The 19,051-nt window shown below is 49.5% G+C and overlaps 2 long non-coding RNA genes across 2 annotated transcripts in view; one reads left to right on the top strand and one right to left on the bottom strand.

Annotated features, from left to right (window-relative positions):
- Window positions 1-5,798: 5,798 nt before the first annotated feature.
- Window positions 5,799-11,290, bottom strand: LOC110311045. The gene is made up of 3 exons (XR_002379896.1): window positions 11,167-11,290; window positions 10,616-10,804; window positions 5,799-6,384 (listed from the first exon to the last, which is right to left on the bottom strand). It is a non-coding gene; the product is annotated as an uncharacterized LOC110311045 (long non-coding RNA).
- A 294-nt stretch (window positions 11,291-11,584) lies between these two features.
- The window catches only part of LOC110310018, an 8,197-nt gene continuing 730 nt past the window's right edge, over window positions 11,585-19,051 (top strand). Inside the window, exons 1-2 of the long non-coding RNA XR_002379791.1 lie at window positions 11,585-11,661; window positions 18,849-18,934. This is a non-coding gene — a long non-coding RNA (uncharacterized LOC110310018). The remainder of the gene's footprint in view (window positions 11,662-18,848; window positions 18,935-19,051) is intronic.

The following is a 19,051-nucleotide window of genomic DNA, read 5'->3' as shown; positions in this document are numbered from 1 at the left end:
TGCGGTTGTTGGAGGAGGCTGATGTTGGCAGCAAGCTGGCAACTGGACCTTTGTACCCCCACTTAGTCACTTTCAGGTAGCAACTTGACCTAGTGTTTTCTCTCTTTTTTTTCCCTTTTTTTACTGTCATACTAGCAGCAACTCCAGTCTTTGAGTTGTCTCTTCATCTCAACCCAGAGCTCTACTTTCATGAAGATGACTGGGGTGTGTGTGTACAATTTTAGATTAACTGAACAAATCTCCTAGTCCCATTGGGGGTTCCACTCTCCTGAGAAGGGAATAGAAAGATTTAATGAATGTGATCTTGGCCATTCGTTTGGCAAGCTAAAGGGAAGGTAGTGCTCCCTATAAGAGTGCTCCCCAGGAAGACATCCTTGCCAAATTCCTGAAGCATGTGAGTGTGACCTCATTTGGAAAAGGGTCTCTGTAGATGTGACCAAACCCAGGCTTTTGTAATTAGGACATCAGAATGGTTATTGAGGGGACCTTCGTGCTGTGACAGGCAGAGGGAGCTTCTCCAGGCAGCAAGGGAGGGAGCATGTGACACCTGGGCTTGGGATAGGGAAGTATAACCATGCACATCTGGAGACTCTGAAGCTGGAAGAGACAGGAAGAAGCCTCCGAGCCGAGGGCTTTGTGGCCTGCTGACACCTTGGTGTTTGCATAGTTGAGGCTGTAGTATTATTCTGTACTCTGTAAATCACTAACCTAGAGACTGGTACCCAGAAACCTTAAAGCCTGACTCTCTGATCTGGATTCATTCCCTGTGCTGAGCCTGCTCAGTCTCGGGCATCTTCTCGGTTCACACCACCTCCTGAGCACCAGTCGGCTCCCTGAGAAGCACATCCAGGTCCCACACGGGGTGTCCTGGCTCACACCGTGGAAGTCCAGCCCCAGCCTGGCCTCTTCTGGTTCTCTCCTTCAGGGCTGGCTTTCCTCCTGGGCTTTTTGCTAGGAAAGGCATGCATGCTGCTGCAGATTGCTGTAATGGGCATGTGGAAATCACCCCCACTGCGAAGCTCTCTGCTGCCTTCCTGAGAGCCCTGTCCCCTCAGTCTTCTTGGGCTCACTGTCATCCATCCTTCCTATGCTCCACCCCGCCCCCACCCTCTGCACACTCAAATTAGTGCAATGAGGTTATGAAACTTCCGGAATTCTTTCCTAAAATGTGACTGAGTTTGGGAGCAGATGCCCTGTCAGGAAATGGGCTTATGTCCTTCCTGTCCCTCTGTCCGTGGCCCTAAGGTGTAGGGTCAGGGTCATGATGATGTGTTTCTCTGCTAAGGAGCACATAGACAGCCTTTGATCATCACAGAGTACTGTCGCAAGAGTATGTGTAGTAACACATTTATGCTCACACCAGCAGTGCACTGCAAACACACACACACACATACACACACATACACACACACACACACACACACTCCTTTATGACAAGAGCTGATGGCCAGTTTCATCTGACAAGTTCAATACACTATCTCTTAAGAGGCATCCTGAAGTGTGGTTCTCACACAGGCATGGTGTCCTCCCATGGCATAGCTCAGCTGGCACTTGGTAACCTCTAGCGTTCATGTGTCTCTGGATATTGGGTTAATTCATTTGTCTGTTGCTGATGGCACACAATCTCTCTAATTTCATATGCGAGTCTGAGTTCTTCAGTCCAGAAGTGACCACAACTTTCTGTAACCATGGCCCTTCTTTTTGCCAATGCATAGATGTTCTTTATGTATCATGAGTACTAGTCCTTCTTGTTTAAATACAAAACACACCTTTTCTGTATTATTATTGTCTTTTTTTTTAAAGGTCATTTTGTTTTACCCATATGACCATTTTGCCTGCATGTGTATATTGCACCATATGCATGCCTGGTGCCTACAGAGGCCAGAAGAGGGCATTGGATCCCTGGAGCTGGAGTAACAGATGGTTGTGAGCCACCATGTCTGCTCTGGAACTAAACTGGATCTTCTGAAAGAGCAGAAAGTACTCTTGACTGCTGAGCAATCTCTGCAGCCCTCACATCGATTCCTTCTTACGATGACCATTGGTATCTTGTATCATTTGTTTGCTTGCTTTGGAGCAGTCTTATGGTATATACAGCCCAGCGTGGTCTCCAATGCACGATTCTCCTACCTCTGCCTCCCAAGTGCTGAGCTTCCAGGTACGCACCATCCTGCCTGTCTTGTTGGTATCTTTTTGCTAAAGATGTTGTTGGTATCTTTTAGCATATATAGAAATTTTTTTCTTGTAGGTCTGTGCTCTTATTTATCTGGTGCATCTTCCAGGCGGCTGCAGTGCTTGTGATTCACCACTTGCCTTGGTTTCTTTTCCTGTTGCCATGATAAAACAACCCCCAAAAAGTGACTTAACCAAGAAGGGGTTCATTCGGCACACAGCTCCAGGCTACAGTCCATCATTGTGGGGATGTCAAGGAGGCAGCAGCTTACGAGGACAGTCACATCGGAGCCACAGGCAGGAGCAGAGAGCCATGAGAGACAGTGCGGGGCTCAGCTTCTCCTTTTCAATCTGGTGGGGGCAGGGAAGACATGACCTGCTGCGGTCCATACTCAGGTTGAGTCTTCCTACCTCAATTAGCCAAACCCAGTGAGTTCCTCAGATGTTCCCAAGTGACTCTAGGTTCTCAAGTTGACAGTCGGCACTGGCCACTGGAGCTCTTCCCATTGCTGATAACCCTAACAAAACACCTGGCCAGTTTCTTCTGTTCTCTGTAGCTAAGGTGTTACCTTCAGCTATGTGGTAGCGGCTGCGTGAAGGATGACCTAGATTTGGGCTCTGTGTCACCTCCATTGGTGACTTGTGCTTCTGCATTCAAATCTGCGTGGGAGCTGAACTTCCTCAGCAGTGGGCCTCCTTACCCGTTCCCCTCATCTCTCCTTTCTTGAGTCTCTGCCTTCCCAACATTGCCCAGAGCCAGCCCATCCCGCAATCCTTGGGAAGTGGATGCTGTGTGAGGCCCTTGGGCCACAGTCCCTGGCAGCACCGGTAGATTCTGGATGGGGATTCTTAGGCAAGAAGTGCTTCTTTCCTGCTTGAAGGGATGGTTGTTTGGGTCAGTTTTGCTCTCTAAAACTAGGGCTCCAAAAGAGTAGGCTACATGTTCTAAGTCCCATGCCACACGAGACATGGTATTGAGGCCAGGATTCAAGCATCCCCTTGAGAAGAGATCCAGTAGTATTAGTGGCCTGGGCTCACTCTCTTGAGGGCCTACAGTTACCCTGACCAAAAGCTCTCTGTAGCTCAGTTATCTATTTGATAGCTTTTATTTTCCATAGGAGAAAACCAAGCATCAAAGCTGCTTAAAGTCCAGGCTCTTCTGTGGACTGGGGATTCCAACTAGAACATAACGTGCTCTGTTTCATCTCTGCCATTTGAGGTTGGCTCTTAGTGATGGCGTAAGGGTCAATCTGCGTGGAAGGAAATGCCCACCCAGACCCAGAGCAGGTTCTTCTACTTTGCCCGTAGACTGTACAGTCTTGGGCCAGTGGCACAATCAGCATTCTGAGTTCAAAGGGCCCACCCAGTGCTAGCTAAAGTTGCCCTCAAAGACATGCACCAGACTCTGGCCAGGCTGGGGCATACATGTAAACGGTGACCAGAGAGAAGTGTAGGCTGACAGAGAGAGCCCACACTGTTTGTCTCACACCTGGTGGCAGCCTGGCACACCATTCAGGGCTGGAAGACAGGCCTGCCAGGAGGCACCTCCCTCTCTTCTGTGGGCTCACAGCAACTCAGAGATGACAGTATGCAGGACGCCTCCAGGCAAAATCCAATGCAAAGCCCATTTCCTCCCTGCCAGAGACGATTCCTCACTCCTACCCAAGTGAGGTGTCTGCTCACCAAATCAATTTCTCGGCTCCTGCACAGCCCCAAGCAGAAGCGACAGGAGCTTTATTGATCCACACCCTCAGCAACATGCTTGCTGGGTAAGCGGGAGCCAGGTAGCTTCCCTGTCTTCCTGCTCCTCCTGTCCTGCATATACCCATGTCCACATGTCCAGCCAGCTCATCCCAGAAGGCAGGGGGGCCAAATCATAGTCCCTGAGAATCTCAGGACACCAGGCCCCTTCTAATGACCATGAGATACCAAGCATAAGGCTAACCAGCTTGTTTGTTTGTTTGTTTGTTTGTTTGTTTGTTTATGGACAGGCTGGCCTTGAACTATGTAAGTGAGGATGACCCAAGCATCTCTTCTTTCACCCTCACTTCCCAGCTTGCTGGGATTATGAGCGTGTGCTATTATACTCTGTTCATGGGATCAAACCCAGGGCTCTGTGTGTGTTAGTCAAGTACTCTACCAACTGAGCTACAGCTCACTCCCATGATGCCCAGGTTTTCATTATTGCCAGCGCATCCTGCATCTGCTGGGAGGGCTTCTCCCCACCTCACCTGTCACTGTGCCTACCATGACCTGTGTGTGACCTGGGAGTGCTGTAACTCTCCTTTACTGTTTAGTTCAGCTCTAACCACACCTGCTTTGTCTGACTATTGTGACACGATCTGCTGTCTTATTTTGCCCCCTTACCTCGAGAACGGGTAAACAGATGCACATTGTATTCAAACAATGACTCGACTGGAAAGAGAAATAAACCAGGTCTTTTCCACAATAATGAACTCCTAAATGCAACGAAAGGGAAGATCAGAGTCAAAGGGATGCTGTTGTGTGACTCTATTCACTGGCAGTTCTAGGACAGTAGCAACTAAACAATACATGATGTCAGAGACATAGGAGCAGGTGTTTCCGGGTGGGAGGGGGGCATGTTAACAAGTGTGTGAGGAGGTGAGGTGCTGAGAATATTCTGGAAACCACAGACAGACCTCATCAAATTAGACTCTTAAGGGTGTACATTTCATTCATGCTCACCCTCAGGGCTCTCTTATGCCTGACACAAAGGAGCTAGAGGTGCTGAGTGACCACATTTCACCAGCATCCTCAAGCGGAACACAAGCAGAGGAAGTCAGGCTTTCCCGCAGTAGGCGACGGACAGCAAATTTAGCATGGGGAAGGAGGACCATGAGCGTGTATGTCTCTCTGTGGAGACAGTCTTCCAAGCAGGCAATGAGAGCCAACTCTAGGCAGAGCATAGCAGCCCCTCCAAGATGACATACATACTGGTCTTTGGGGCTCTGGGGACAGCTGGTGCCAAGTGCTGCAGCTCAGGCAAAGGCCAGCCCAGAGTTCACTATAGCTGGAAAAGTGGACACCAAGCCCCAGAAGAGACCCACCCAGGTGGCAGGTAGCAGCTGTACACCCCAGGGTGGTGGTGATGGGGAGATGGCCAAGCTCTCTTCCAATCACAGACACTAAACATCACAGGCCCAGGTGACCAGACTGGAGTACACTGTCCACCACCGGAGAATTAGAAAGCATCTGAGAAAGAGCACAGAGTCCAGGGCCTGTTGGCCCAGCTTGGAGTCCAGCCAAAAGGCCCTCTGCAGAACAGAGGAGCCCTCAAAATTCAGAGCCTAGGAAAAAATGAGTTAGTGGGTTACAGAACTAACGTGGCCCTCTGCACCCAGGTAAGGGGTTCCTGGTGGTGGTCACAAGTTCTCCCAGGATGCTATTTTCAATGAATTAAAAGAATAGAATTCCTAGGAGTGACCATAAACACAATCTCTTCTAAGAAGTGGAAATCATGTGGAGAGTCAGAGTGGGAAATCTCTCTCCATCTTGACATGTGTGGCTGTGTCTGAAGGCACCCTGTTAGCGGTAGATAACATGTCTGCCTCATAACTGCACGGCTGTTCTGATGTAAGTACACAGGTGCAGTGACTGCAGGCTTCTTTATTTGGGGGCTCACCCAATGTCCTCTCTTCTACCTATTTTGAGGTTTTTGGTAGGTTTACCGTTAACTACTTCCCAGCTAGAGCTCTTCAGTCCTGTCCATCAACATCTGGGTTCCGTCTCATCCATCCACATCCCGGTTCTGTAGCATCTATCCACATCCGGATTCCGTCTCGTCCATCCACATCCGGGTACACATTGTCTACTTTCTGCTACATCCCTTACACACTTCTTCTTCCCCTCTCTCTCCCCGTCTATGAAGCGAAGCAAGTCTTTAGCTTCCACTTCACTCACACAGTGTCCTTCAGGCCCATCCACTTCGCTACAGCAAATGGGATTTTGCTCTTTTCCGTGACTGGGTAATATTCCATTGTGCGTCCAGTACACATTTACTTCCTCCATTCATCCATCTCCGGAGATTCTGTATCTTGGCTCTGTGAAGGGCAGTACATTAAACACACAGGGTGCCTTCAGAGGAGAGATACAAGGGTCGAAATGATGAATTCACTGAAAGAGCTTGTCAGAGATTGGGGCCGACAGAAGAGGAAGTGGAACTTGAGGATGGATCGATAGAAATTATCCAATCTGGAGAACGGGAGGGGAAAAGACCAAAGACAAATGAACACAGCTCCGGGGAACACACACAATAATATCAAATGGAAATACGTATTTGAAGAAACAACGGCTGTAAACTTCCAAATTTTGATGAAACTATCATGATTCTAAAAAAAAAAAAATAAAAGTGGAGATCTAAAAACTGTTGGGAAGCCAAGGATGAAAGCACACTGATGCTCGCTGCCAAATCATAGCTTCTGATACATTTAGCAGGCATTCGGATATCATTTTAAAAAATGGTTAATTTCTTAGTTCAAAGGGCTAAAAAAAGAACAATCGCAAAACAACATAAATTGTCAAAAATGGGGGGGAAAAAGAGAGTAATAAGGAATGGAAACGGACTTTCAAAAATAGAGCGCAATGCAGCCACATCAGGCTTAATTCGGGTTTTGTTTGTAGCTTTTTTTGGTGAAGGATGACAAGATGAACTGACCTCTGAGAAGCAGAACGAAGAAAAGGAAGCAAGAAAGCAGAAATTAGCATTCTAGAGTGCTTTGCGGGGGTGGGGGGGAGATACTGTGAGCAATCCCACACAAATGGAAGTCCTACGGGTGCGCATAAGCCATTTTGTGCAGGGAGCACGGTGACGGTCCACAATCAACACAGTTTAGCAGCCATGATGCACACACACAAAGACCATGGGCAGTTTTGAGTTGTCTAGAAGGCCCGTGGTCATGTTGAACATGCAGCCAGTGCAGCCCAGAATCCTCTATCTAGATAAACAGGGCGGAAGCTCACACTCATGTCCAGCATTGTCTGCTGCCACCCAATGTGAGATGGAAGAGATCCAACAGTGGCAGTGTGGGACTGCCCAGAGGGATGCCTGCTCTCCAGTTAGACACCATAATGGAGCTGGATGAAGGACGCAGTGCAGGAAGACTTCCAAATGGTGGAAGGCAAAAGCACACTGGCAAATACAGAGTGATGCTATTTTGGTGAGGGTCAATGCCTTCAGGCCAACTGTGCTCCTGGTTTCTGTCTATGCTGGCAGGATGAGAGCATGGGGCTATAAGCCAGGGAAGCTGGCTCCTGATGACATCTGCAAGCCAGGAGAAGGAGCATGAGCAGATGAAGGGCACAGGTCCTGAGTAGGGCTGTGAGCATGACAGACAGCGTTGTGGGCTGTGGGGGACCAATGTGCCCCTTACTTTGCTCTTTGTATACCCAAAGTATTTCAACTCAAGGTCAGAAACAAAAAAATACCAGACCTGTGGTTCCTGGGGATGCAATTTGGAGGCACTGGAGTTGGGAAGCCAGTCCTTCTCCTAGGGGAGGACTGTCTCAGAGGGGACAGAGACCACTTGCTATGTGGCACTTACAGTGGGCCTTGAAACAGAAAACAATATCAGAAAAGACTGGGAGACCCTGGGGAAAACTATGAGCATCTCTCATTAAGTGTGCATCAACCTTAACTGCGGACAGTGAGCCATCACAGTGTGACAAATTAATAGTTCCTGTGGGTATGTGGGAGTCCCCACCAGTGTCTGTGGACCCAAAAATAGTCTGGAGTAAAAACAGTATTAAGTAATCAAAAGTACGGGTCCTCCTGTGTCTTCTGACTCTCCTTCCCTCATGCTAATTAATCTGTCTGGCTTATCAGGTCCAATATGGGATGGTTAATCTTGCCTAGCAACACGACTTGATTGACACCTCTAGGAAGTTAGTGTAACAGGTGTTTTCAGAGAGGTTTGCTCATGATGCTCTGCCAGGCGAGCTGGCCAGAGGAGGTAAAACATAACCTTGGGGGCCCTGATCTCTCGGGGGGCCACTTCTTGCTACTGCCCCAGTGTGATTCCTGTCCTCTGGGATGTGAGCTGCTCCGCTCTCTGCTTCCCATCTGCCCTGAGGTGAACCCATGTGATGCTCTAACGTGGTTGAGAGAATGTTGTACTTGCTCCCCAACCTGCATCCAGGCCTGAGTTCAATCATGTCCCCTTTGCATCCTGATATTATCTTCCTCTGGGGATACTGAATCAGGAGACTTTCTTTGGGTTTTCTGTGTCATAAGGTCCTCTGTACCCCCAAGTCCTTTGTCCTTTCATGTCCCCTGTATTTCAGGCCTTCTGTGCCCCAAGGCCATCTGACTGGTGGCGCCTTTGCCTGGGGTGGAGGAGGCAATGTGACTTTGGAGAATCTGACTCTCTCAAGGTCACCAGAGGAGTACAGAGAGTGGAAGGAGAGAAAGTCAGGGTCCTCCCGGCTTCTGTTCAGCTCCCAGCCCAGGGCCTGGAGCTCCTGCCTGTGGCAAGGCATGTGCAAGAGTCTTAATGAAACGCCAGACAAGCCATTTGCATTCTTTGCAAGACCTGGAATTTTTATCTTGGAGGTTTTTTTCCCCCCTGCTCTGGGAAAGACATTTTAACTGACTAATATTTTTGAGACTCGCTCTGGATGTCTGTTAAAAATCAAGTTCTGTCCCTGCTAACAAGCGTGACTCAAGGTAGGAAGAGGCTGTATGACTCAGCACCCAGGACATGCGACCACTCCCCCTGCTAGAGGGGGACAGCAAGCCTGACCTTGTTAGGATCACTTTAGAGGTGTCCATGTCCATGTCCAGACCTGGCCACTGATATTTGGGGGATGGAGAGAGCTTTACGCCACTGTGTACTAGAGAGACTGTGTCTGGGTACTATCTCTGATGCTTCTGCTCCAACTGAATTAATCAAGATGATGGCAGGCAAGGACAGGATTCACCCATTCTTGTCGCTCCTACGCAGGCCAGGCCCCTTCGGCCCTCCCTACACCATTTTGTTCAGGCTACTACCCTTATCCTTGCTTCCTAAAGCCCCACCCCCTGACCAGCCGAGGACTCTGGGGGCCAGCTGACAATGACCCAAGCAGGTATACCTAGAGACATTTGAATAAGCAGAGGCCTCCCATCTCAGCACTCGCTCTCCTGGGTCTCCCTTATCCACAGCTCATGTGCCCCAACACCATAGTCATGCATCTCTGCTCTCGAGGAGGCCTTGTGGGACAGATCCAGAGGCTGTACCCACTATCAGCATGAGGACGATATCCTTCCTTTGGTTTGTCACTATTTCCTCCTTAGGCTTCTGTCTTCAGTCCATGGGGCTAGGGCAGCGGACATGGGTGAGAGCAATGACCAGGCTAGGTGGCTCCTGTTGGACATCTTGTGACCTTGATAACTCATACTTGTCTCTGAACTTTGCTGGCTACAGAGTCTGAAAACTGTTGTATGAGATTCCTGAAAATGCAGCTGTCAGAACTCGTAACATTGCCCATCTTGTGCTAGCCCACATGGAAGGCTACTGTAGGTGGAGTGCATTGTATTCCTGCATGAGAACTGTAGGTCTCAGTGGCTTTGGGCTTGATGGCTCTGTACCTAGAGCTGTGAACTTTCCATTGTGCATCTCAGTGGCCACAGTCACCCAGGCCAGCAGAAGTCACCTTGGACTTGGGGTTTGCTGCAACCTCAGGCAATGACTCCTATCAGGCCTTGATCCACATCCATGCACACATAATACACATGTACATATATGTTTGCTCCATTGTTGCTGTCTGTGGCCCAAGAATCAATCCATGACTCCAAGAACACAAAATGGCTTTCTGGGTAGACCCTACTAGGAATCGCATGACAAATGTGCAACCTTTATCCTGAAGTTCTATGGTGTCTCAAGTATCTATGGTTTGCTGGAATCAGTCTGACATGGCCGATCTTGTGTGATACAGACTGGTGGCGGTGTACCTGCCTCCAGGAGCCTTCACAAGCTTCGCCTGGCCCCTTGTTGGCCCTGAAGTGTGTGTGTTTTTTGCTTCCCTCACTCCTTCTACCTCCTTTTCGTTTTTTATATATGTGTTTATTGTCATTGGTGAAGTTAGGACAGAGCTCTCAGCAAGCAGACCTTACTCCATTTTGAAACCCAAGTGGCCCTGGCAGGTAGGTCACTGAACCCCAGTGACCCTTGAGCTCTTTCTCCAATGACTACCCAGGTGTGAGCTATATCAGATATGATGAGCTGATACTAGTTGGGGTCTCCAGTGTGAGGTGAGGACCCAGAGGGATTAAGGATCTAATGAGGAGTTAGGGATCTCTAGTAGGGGTGCCTTGCATAGCAGTTGAAAGGGCTTCACTATTTCATGGCTTTCAGGTTTCAGCTGGGCTTATAGTGCACCCTTTCTGGGGTCTGACTTCTGGGGGTGGGTTGGGACCTCACAGTGAACAACTTAAGCCAGGGCATACCTGAGGATGATGAGTAGCCTGGGGTCAGCTGTGGTCTAGTCTGTGTTGATTGTGTAGGTGGTATCAATTCCCAGGGCTGCTGTACAATTCCGATCCCATAAGCCAAGGGCCACATAGAGGTCACCACAGGGACGTGACCTTGAGAAGGTCACAGCGGGGACTTGTGACTGCTACCTCCTCAGAGGCCATCTGAAGTGGAAACATGACTCTTCCAGACAGGCCCATTTTCCTCCCCTCCCTCTCCACAGCATAATACATAGACGGCCATTCCTCAGCCTCAGCACAAGCTGGTCACCACCACAGCCACTGTTATCTGCTCAGAGGCCTAAATTACCAGCAAAGGGAGATAGATGGCCAGCCCTTCCCAGCTCAAATTGATTCCCTCCCGGGGCTCCCAGACCCTCTCACTGGTGATCACTGGAAAAGCTTCCCCCTCCTACACATAATGGCCCCTCATGAGCGCCTGATAGGAGCAAAGATATCCAATTGCACCATGATGCGGTGAGCCAGGCACAGATGCAGGGGTGGGGTGCATTTCAAGGGTGTCTTACCCCACAGCCCTAGTGGCTTTCCAGGAAGATGCTGGGTCATCAGAACTAAAATTTCCCTGAGTGGTGGGGGCCCTGAGGACAGACTCCAAGCTCTCTCTGCTTCTTTCATAAGAAAAGAAGAGATGCAGAGGAAGTCACCAGCATATACTGTGGTCTATTCTGTTCTGGGCAAAGTGGAGTTCTGGATGCACAGAAAGGCTAGGAAAATTTCCTAGGCCACCCAGCTAGTGAGTGTGACTTAGCCCTTCCTTGACCCCATACCCCCTCTCCAACCCTGCGCTCATTCCTCTACCCTAAATCTGCTGTAACTCTACGCCCCCCCCCCATTTAACTCCAGCCCCTATTGTGATCTCACTATTCCTTCCTCTCAAAATCCCCAGGAACTTGCTAGCACTGAGTTCCGGAATTGCCTGGCGAACATAGGCAATATTCTGCAGGACTTCTGTCTCCTTTCCCAACTTCCCTTAGTAAGAGAGAGGGGCAAAATGACATATGGTAAGTGGTCATGACAGATACAGTGGTTGGTAGCCACCTCTGGTATCCACAAGTAATATCACACTAATGCCCTGTGACACTGGGCAAGTCAGGCAGCCCCTCTATTTCTTCCTCTTGGGACCAATCTGAATGCAAAGAGAGATTGCTTTAGATGCTCCTTGAAGATGCAAGGGTCCCCTCACACCCTGTCAGGGGACCGCAATATTGCTAGCAGCATTGATGGTGACAGTGAAGACAGGGATAAGCAAGATGATTGTGTAGCATAGGTGTGGAGTCACCAGTATTCAGGGTGACATTCATGATACCACAGTAGGGACAGTAAAATGGCAGTCATGATGAAAACAAGGGTGTATTGATGGTGATGGCAGGGTGACATCAATGATGGTCCGGTCAACTGTCATAGCAGTGGGAACAGTGAGGGAGATGCTGTTGCTGTTCTTGGTGGTGGAGACAGAGATGATGGGGTTGGTGGTGGCTGTGGTGGCAATAGTGGCGATGCTGGTGTGGTGAGGTTGATGACAGTGGTCAAGAGGGTGATGATGGCCTTGGCGGTGATTATGATAATAGTAAGGATGGTGGTGATAAGATACATATGTCATTTATAGTGTGACACTGATTCTGATGGTGTTGTGAGTGATGAGGACAGTTAGGGCATTGGCAAGGGTACTGGTACTGCTGATGGTGATGGTGATGAAGGGGTGCTGACGGCAGGAGTGATGGTCATGGTAGTGATACAAGTAGCACTGAGAGCATGAGTGAAGGTGACTCTGAGGACAGTTGTGCTGTCGACAGTCAGCTCCAGCGTCAGCAGTGTGATGGTGATAGCGATAGTGTTGATGTTAACAGTGACAGTGTTGATGTTGGTAGCCATGAAAGTGATGGTGGTAAGGATGTTGATGGCAATGAGTTGTATTAAGGACAGCGTTATCAACTCAGCGCTTAAGCCAGGCAGTCTGTGGAGTGGTTACCAGTCTCCACTGGGTCTTCCCAACCTTCCCATGAAGTCCCTGCCATCTTTAGCCCCATAATATGAATACAAGAACAGAGCTGCGTGCCTGGGGCCATGAGCAGAGACCAGGATTTACAGACTTTCTTCCCAACCCCAGAACCTCACTCCCAGCAGGCCCCCATTTCCTCCTCCTCCTCCGGAGCCCACCTGCCTCGAGCTAACTCCCTTACGAGCTGACAACTAATCTACTAATCTCCGACTGGTTTGGCGCCTTCCATTGTAATTCTGGCAGCCATGTCACGCGTCTGCTAATTACATGTTTTATTGTCTCATTTGCTGTTAAATATTGCTTGAGCCTATCGTTAAGCAAACCTACCTCCTCTGTGGATGTATCCTCTTCTGAACCCCCCACCCCCCGCATACTAGGCTTACTGGGGACATGTCCCATGATGGTGACACTCTTTTCTGTCTTCCCAACTTGGCCTTTGACAGTGCTATTGGGTCTGAATTACCATTGTCCTATCTGTCCTCCTGCCCACTGTACAGTGATATATTTAAGCAAAAGGCTACTCACAGCCCATCTGTCTGTGGCTCCTTCAGGGTATCTGCAGGGTGGACATGTGGCTGCAGGCTTTTTGTGGCTTTCAGCCCTTTCTCTGCAGGCTGACCTGACATAACATTTCTACCCATGTGGCCTCTTCCCCTTCTAGGCTGGCAGTTGGCTTACTGCTCTCCCTGGTCTTTCTCAGAGCTCCCGGGCTCCCCATTACCTGTGGGGGCCACCCTAGGTCAGCTTCTCCCTCCAGAACACTTCTCATTAAGCCATGCCCGTCTCTTCCCCTACACGTGCCTGTCCACAAGGCTTTCTAACTGGGCTCCAGGACTTCCACGCAGTACGGAAATCATCCAGGTCTCCAAACACTGACTTCCGAATTCAGCTTGACTTTCAGTTCCCTGTTACTCTGTATGACTTCAGTACTTGACCAGGATAGGTTCAGGCCCCCCTTTCTATTCCGGACATATCTTACCACCTCCATTTCTGTTGTTAATTGTTGGCCATCACCTTCTGCTGTGGATATCTGCACACCTGCTGCAACCCCACCCAGTCTACTTGTACCCGACATTGCACAAAGTGAGCTATGCCAGGCGAACACTGCAAAGGTCAGCTCCAAGGGACACAGGCCTAGTCCTGCTTCTTATGCTTCCCCAGGGTGTAGCTTTGATGGGTGGCAGCTCCCTCGCTCAGGGAGCCTTGTGTGTTCCCTGACCTTCCTCTCACACACAGCCCAACTGCCCTATCATATTGGTGGTCTCAAATCCCTACAAGATGGCAACATTCCAGAAACTTCCATCTGAGATTTATAACCAATACCGCTTATTCCTATTTCTGGAGAAAATGTCCAGATGTGCACACTTGATCATTCCTTAAAAGCCTACTGTGACCCTGCCATGAAAATACTTCTCATGGCTATTTTGGTCATTAAAGTGTTATTCAACTTAATCCTTAGCAAACCCAACACAGAGGGGTTAAGGAAGTTGCCTAAGCTGGCACAGCCGGTGTAAGGAGACAGAGGCTTTCCATCTCCTCTAGAAGGCTCAGATTCTCTGAGGTGAAGATAACCTACACTTGTTCACAGCCAGGCTCCAGAATGGCCGAAGATACTGCAGCTCTAACTCGTGCCATATCCTACACTGGGTAATCCCTGAGAGACCACTTCTTACCTTCCTCCTGGTAGCACCCCACACCACTCAGGGATCAGGACTAACAGCTTCTCCTGTGAGCATCCCAACTGCCCCAGTGCACTGCAGGAAGGTGTCCCAGAACAATGGCTATAGCATGAGGTGTGTCTCACCTCAGCACCTGCCTCAGTTATGGATGCTACAGACTCCCAGTATGAGTGTATGGTATGTCTGAGGGCACCTGAGACTTCCTTGAGACGTGACTACCAGAGCCCCAGGAAAACAAGTGCAGTGTACCCCACTGCTGAGAGAGGGAGACAGCAGCTATGGGTTACTTCAAGGTCTGTGTGGTTCAGATGGGGTAGGAGCTTGCTCATCCTCACCAGGTCTACCTTACTGTTCACCTCTGTATCTGGGGTGCATGATGCTAGGGATGCAAGGCTGATTGTGGATATGAATTGCAAGGCTGTCGCAACTCTGGTGTGAGTGTGTGTGAATGTGTGTGCATGTGTGTGTGCGTGTGCGTGTGCGTGTGTCGTGTGCCGTGTGCATGTACGTGTGCGTGTGCGTGTGCGTGTTTGCACACTGCGCTTGGGCTGGCACACTGCTTAGCTGGGGCACAGCACATCCTGACAGTGTCTCCCTGACACACAACAGCAAAACGGGTTGGGCAGTCTGACCAGCAGCCTTGGAGGGAAGTCCCGCAGGGTCTGCACAGCTGCTGGACAGCTGGAGCTGAGCTGAGCTGCTAACTTATAGGAGCCCCGGGTGGCCAGCTGATTGGATCCAGCAAGACAGAAGCAAGGAAGCTTTGGGGGGCACTTTTATCTCCTTCATAATACATTTCTTAAGATACACGGTCAATATTTGTTCAATGCCGAACTTGGGAAACAAACAATGGAAGGAGAAGATTGTCTGTAATTACGGAGACAAACATCAGCAGTTTGGGGATGTGCTGTGTTCTCCTCCCTTCCTCGCTCTTCGCTCCTCTCGTCTATGTTAACAGTGCATGCTGTGGTTGACCTTCTCAGCTTCCAGAGGTCAGGCCGATGGCATCTTACCCAACTGTGGTTGCTCACCACACTCACACATTGCAACAGTTTGTCCTGTCCCCTCCTCTGGGTCTCTGTTGCCATGAAATCTCATACCATCTGCCCTGGGTCTAATAGCCTCCTTCCTGTCCAGTCTGTGGACAGGATGGTGGCTTCATTCCTGCAAGGGCCTCCTGGGGCACAGAGAAGAAAGAGTAGTTCCTGGATGGGTTGAGAGTCTCATGATAAACCTGGCCATTCCTTAACCTTCCTATACCTACTTCTCCGAGGATCAGTGTGGTGGTTTGTATATGCTTGTCCCAAGGAGTGGCACTATTAGGAGGTGTGGCCTTGTTGGAGTAGGTGTGGCCTTGTTGAAGGAAGTGTGTAACTGTGGGGTGGGCAATGAGACCCTCCTCCTAACCATGTGAGAGCAAGTCTTGTCCTAGCAGCCTTCAGATGAAGTTGAAGAACTCTCAGCTCCTCCTACACCATGCCTGTCTGGATGCCGCCATGTTCCTTCCTTGATGATAATGGACTGAACCTCTGAACCTGTCAGTCAGTCCCAATCAATTGTTGTTCTTTATTAGAGTTGCTGTGGTCATGGTGTCTCTTCACAGCAATAAAACCCTAACCAAGACATTCAGCTTGCTCTCACTCAGACTCCTCCTGTAGGAGCACTTCTCTAGAGGCACCAACCCTCACTCCCAGTGTCCTCACACTTCCTAGAAAGTATCTCTCTATGCACCCTGGGATAGCTGGGTCCTCCAGACTCTGCAAGAGAACACACTGACTTCTACGTGTCAGTCCAACACACACAGTCAGCCTGGTTCATGACATACAGCAGGCATGGAAACAGATGATCAAATGAGGAACGGATTTGTGTCTCTTTAATACCCATCTCTGTATACACATCTCTACACTCAACCCTGGCCATCTCTCCAGGACAATCTTGTCAGAAGGGTACCACATGCCATCCCCTGCCCCCTTCCACCTGGTCCCAGGCAGCCTGTCACATGGGCCCCCACAGTTTGCACTGAGCTGTGGCTGTTACCATGTTTGGTACTCGAGAATAAATCTAGCCTGCTTTTGCTCACATTTGCCGCTATTCCATAATGAACTGTAAACAATTTCTTTCTTCCATGCTGGCCACTTGTACAATGTCTCTGGGCCACTTTCCGCCCTGTGTCTGTGCTTCACGGGTTTTTCTTTTAAAGATTTTGTCTTTTGATCATTAACCCTTTGTCTAAATACATCGTGGAAAATTCCCCCCAGCACCGTGCTCAGGTGGCATTGGGGCAGGGAAATGCGAGCAGCTATGCTACCACATCGCTGCCAGTGTGAGTCTTGGTGAGCTTCATATTTTGCCTCCTAACCAGGGTTCCAGGACAGGGCTGTCAGGCTGCAAGTGTTATCTGTGCTGGGTCACAATGGCTGGTCCGTTCCCAACCCAGCCAGCCTTGTGGGAACTGAGTTTAGCATCTAGCTTTATAATGCTTCCCAAATTGTACAAACACTTTGCCTTCTAATTTTAGTTTAGTTGTTTCCCCCCACCCTTGGAACAGCCATGAGGCAGATATTTCCAATTCATTAAACCTCCCACATGTGTTTTAAATTTCATTTCCAAGATAAAAATCCCAAAGACAACACAGAGGATGAGAAGACACATTCATTAAAATGCGGTTGCCTCCCACGCCCTTCTTCAACTCTCTAGATCATTCCTACCCCATACCAGGGCCTTCTCTGAATAGCTTTCTCTCTCTCTCTCTCTCTCTCTCTCTCTCTCTCTCTCTCTCTCTCTCTCTCTCTCTCCCATATCTAGCTTAGGCCACAGGTTCATGGGTTAAACAAAAGAAACGTACTGAAACATACTCTCTCCCATTCTGGAGGATAGAAGTCCAAGGGCAAGGGGTCAGTGGGCTGGCCCTTGCAAGGTTGCTCCCTGAGGCCACTACAGTAGTAGCTGCCACTTCCCTATGTCCCTACATGGTCATCCTGTGCTTGTCCACAAACAGATTCCTTTAGAGGACACAATCAGCCTGGACCAGGCCTTGCCCCAATTCCCTTATTGGACCCTTCTCTCTTTGAAAGACCCTATCCCAAACCCATCCTCATTCTGGGGTGCTGAGAGGTTAAACACTTGAAGGGATGAATCTAGGGAGACAGTTCTGCCAAACACCACATAGCAGACACTCAGACTGGAGGGTCCCCCTTTCACTCCCACTTTTGGGTTAGTGTGACTAAGAACCCCAAGAAGCACAAGCTTTTGTTTTTCAAGCCACTGGGTGTCCCCCGGAGCACTGTGGCACAGACAGGGATTTCCAGACTGGGCTGGTGGGATCCGTGGGCAGCTTGGAGAGAAGTCACTCCCTCGTCTGTGTCTGTAGAGTGGGGATTGATGGTAATTTGGGGAAGGTTAGCCCAGGACCATCTCCCACAGAGGGACAGGGACATGATGGATGAGAGTTCCTTTCCCAGATAGAGAATTTTTTTATTTCCCTCCATGTTTGATTCTAAGATTCATATATAGCCATTGGGAACAGTACAGAATAAGGAACAAAGATGTCCCAGACTTACAGCAGTCCCAAAGGCCACATCTCTGAGGAATCCCTACAGTGTGTGTGTGTGTGTGTGTGTGTGTGTGCTGCTAAGAGCTCATCTTGCCTCCCCCTCTCTTCTACTTGAAACTCAGCCTCTTGTGCGCAATGACAAAGACCTTTGCCTGGCCAAGCTTTATTCAGTTCCAGAGCCTTCTCCTGGCTCCTCCTCTCAACCTCCTAGAACGCCACTTCGTCAGATTAGCAAGGAGGACCATAGCTGAACACCCTCGGTGTCTGCGATGGTTAATTAGAATAACCAGCTTGATTGAGCTCTGCTCGGGGTATTAATGAAGCATGATGCTGAGTGTGTCTGTAGGAGCATCCCATGAAGGATGAGTTGAGACGTGACTCTGAATCCTTACAAAGTCCCATGTTGTCTGGGTTCCCTATTGCCATAGACTCAGGAAGGACCCACAAGCCCCAGCAGATAGCAGGGCCATGGGGAAGAAGGACTTCAGTCCCTGGGGAGTCATGTTCTTCACTCCACCCCAACGGATCCTACAGTGACCTGAGCACTTTCTCTGGCTCAGGTGTAACTGATTGTCTCAGCTGGTACCAACTGTAAGGGATGCAGATGCCGTCCAGCTGTTTATGGAGAGATAAACTCACGAGTTCTCACTTGTTATTGTGAACTGTCACCTCACCTGTCACTTCTTGACTTTGTCAGAAACTGCATGTCATTAAAAACCCCTTAGTGTATCCGGCTCATCCCAGTTCCGGGTCTAGAGCAAGAATGTGCTACCGTTGCAGCTGGTGGCCTTTCACTAATGAGACAATATACACATCCATTCCTCACCTGCAGACCTTGAGCAGTCAGTATTCATGGCCCTTGCTAAAACTAAGGCATGGCGTATTTTTAATTCAACCTATAGGACATGAGAGTGAATTTCACCCTGCAATTTTCCTTCTGTGTGCCCTGAGTTCTAGGTCCTCCCGTTGGGCTGTCTGGTGCTTATCTGCAGCTTAAGCACCCTGTCCTTCAGTATCCGCTGTCCATCACTGCTTCCATACTGGTAAGGGTGAGAGCGACTTCCTGCTTGGCTCCTGCTCCTGCTCCTGCTCCTGCTCCTGCTCCTGCTCCTGCTCCTGCTCCTGCTCCTGCTCCTGCTCCTGCTCCTGCTCCTGCTCCT

This window comes from Mus caroli, chromosome 15, assembly GCF_900094665.2.
Source record: "Mus caroli chromosome 15, CAROLI_EIJ_v1.1, whole genome shotgun sequence".
NCBI lineage: Eukaryota > Metazoa > Chordata > Mammalia > Rodentia > Muridae > Mus > Mus caroli.
Note: the sequence above shows the minus strand (reverse complement) of the source record. Positions and strands in the feature narration are given on the sequence as shown.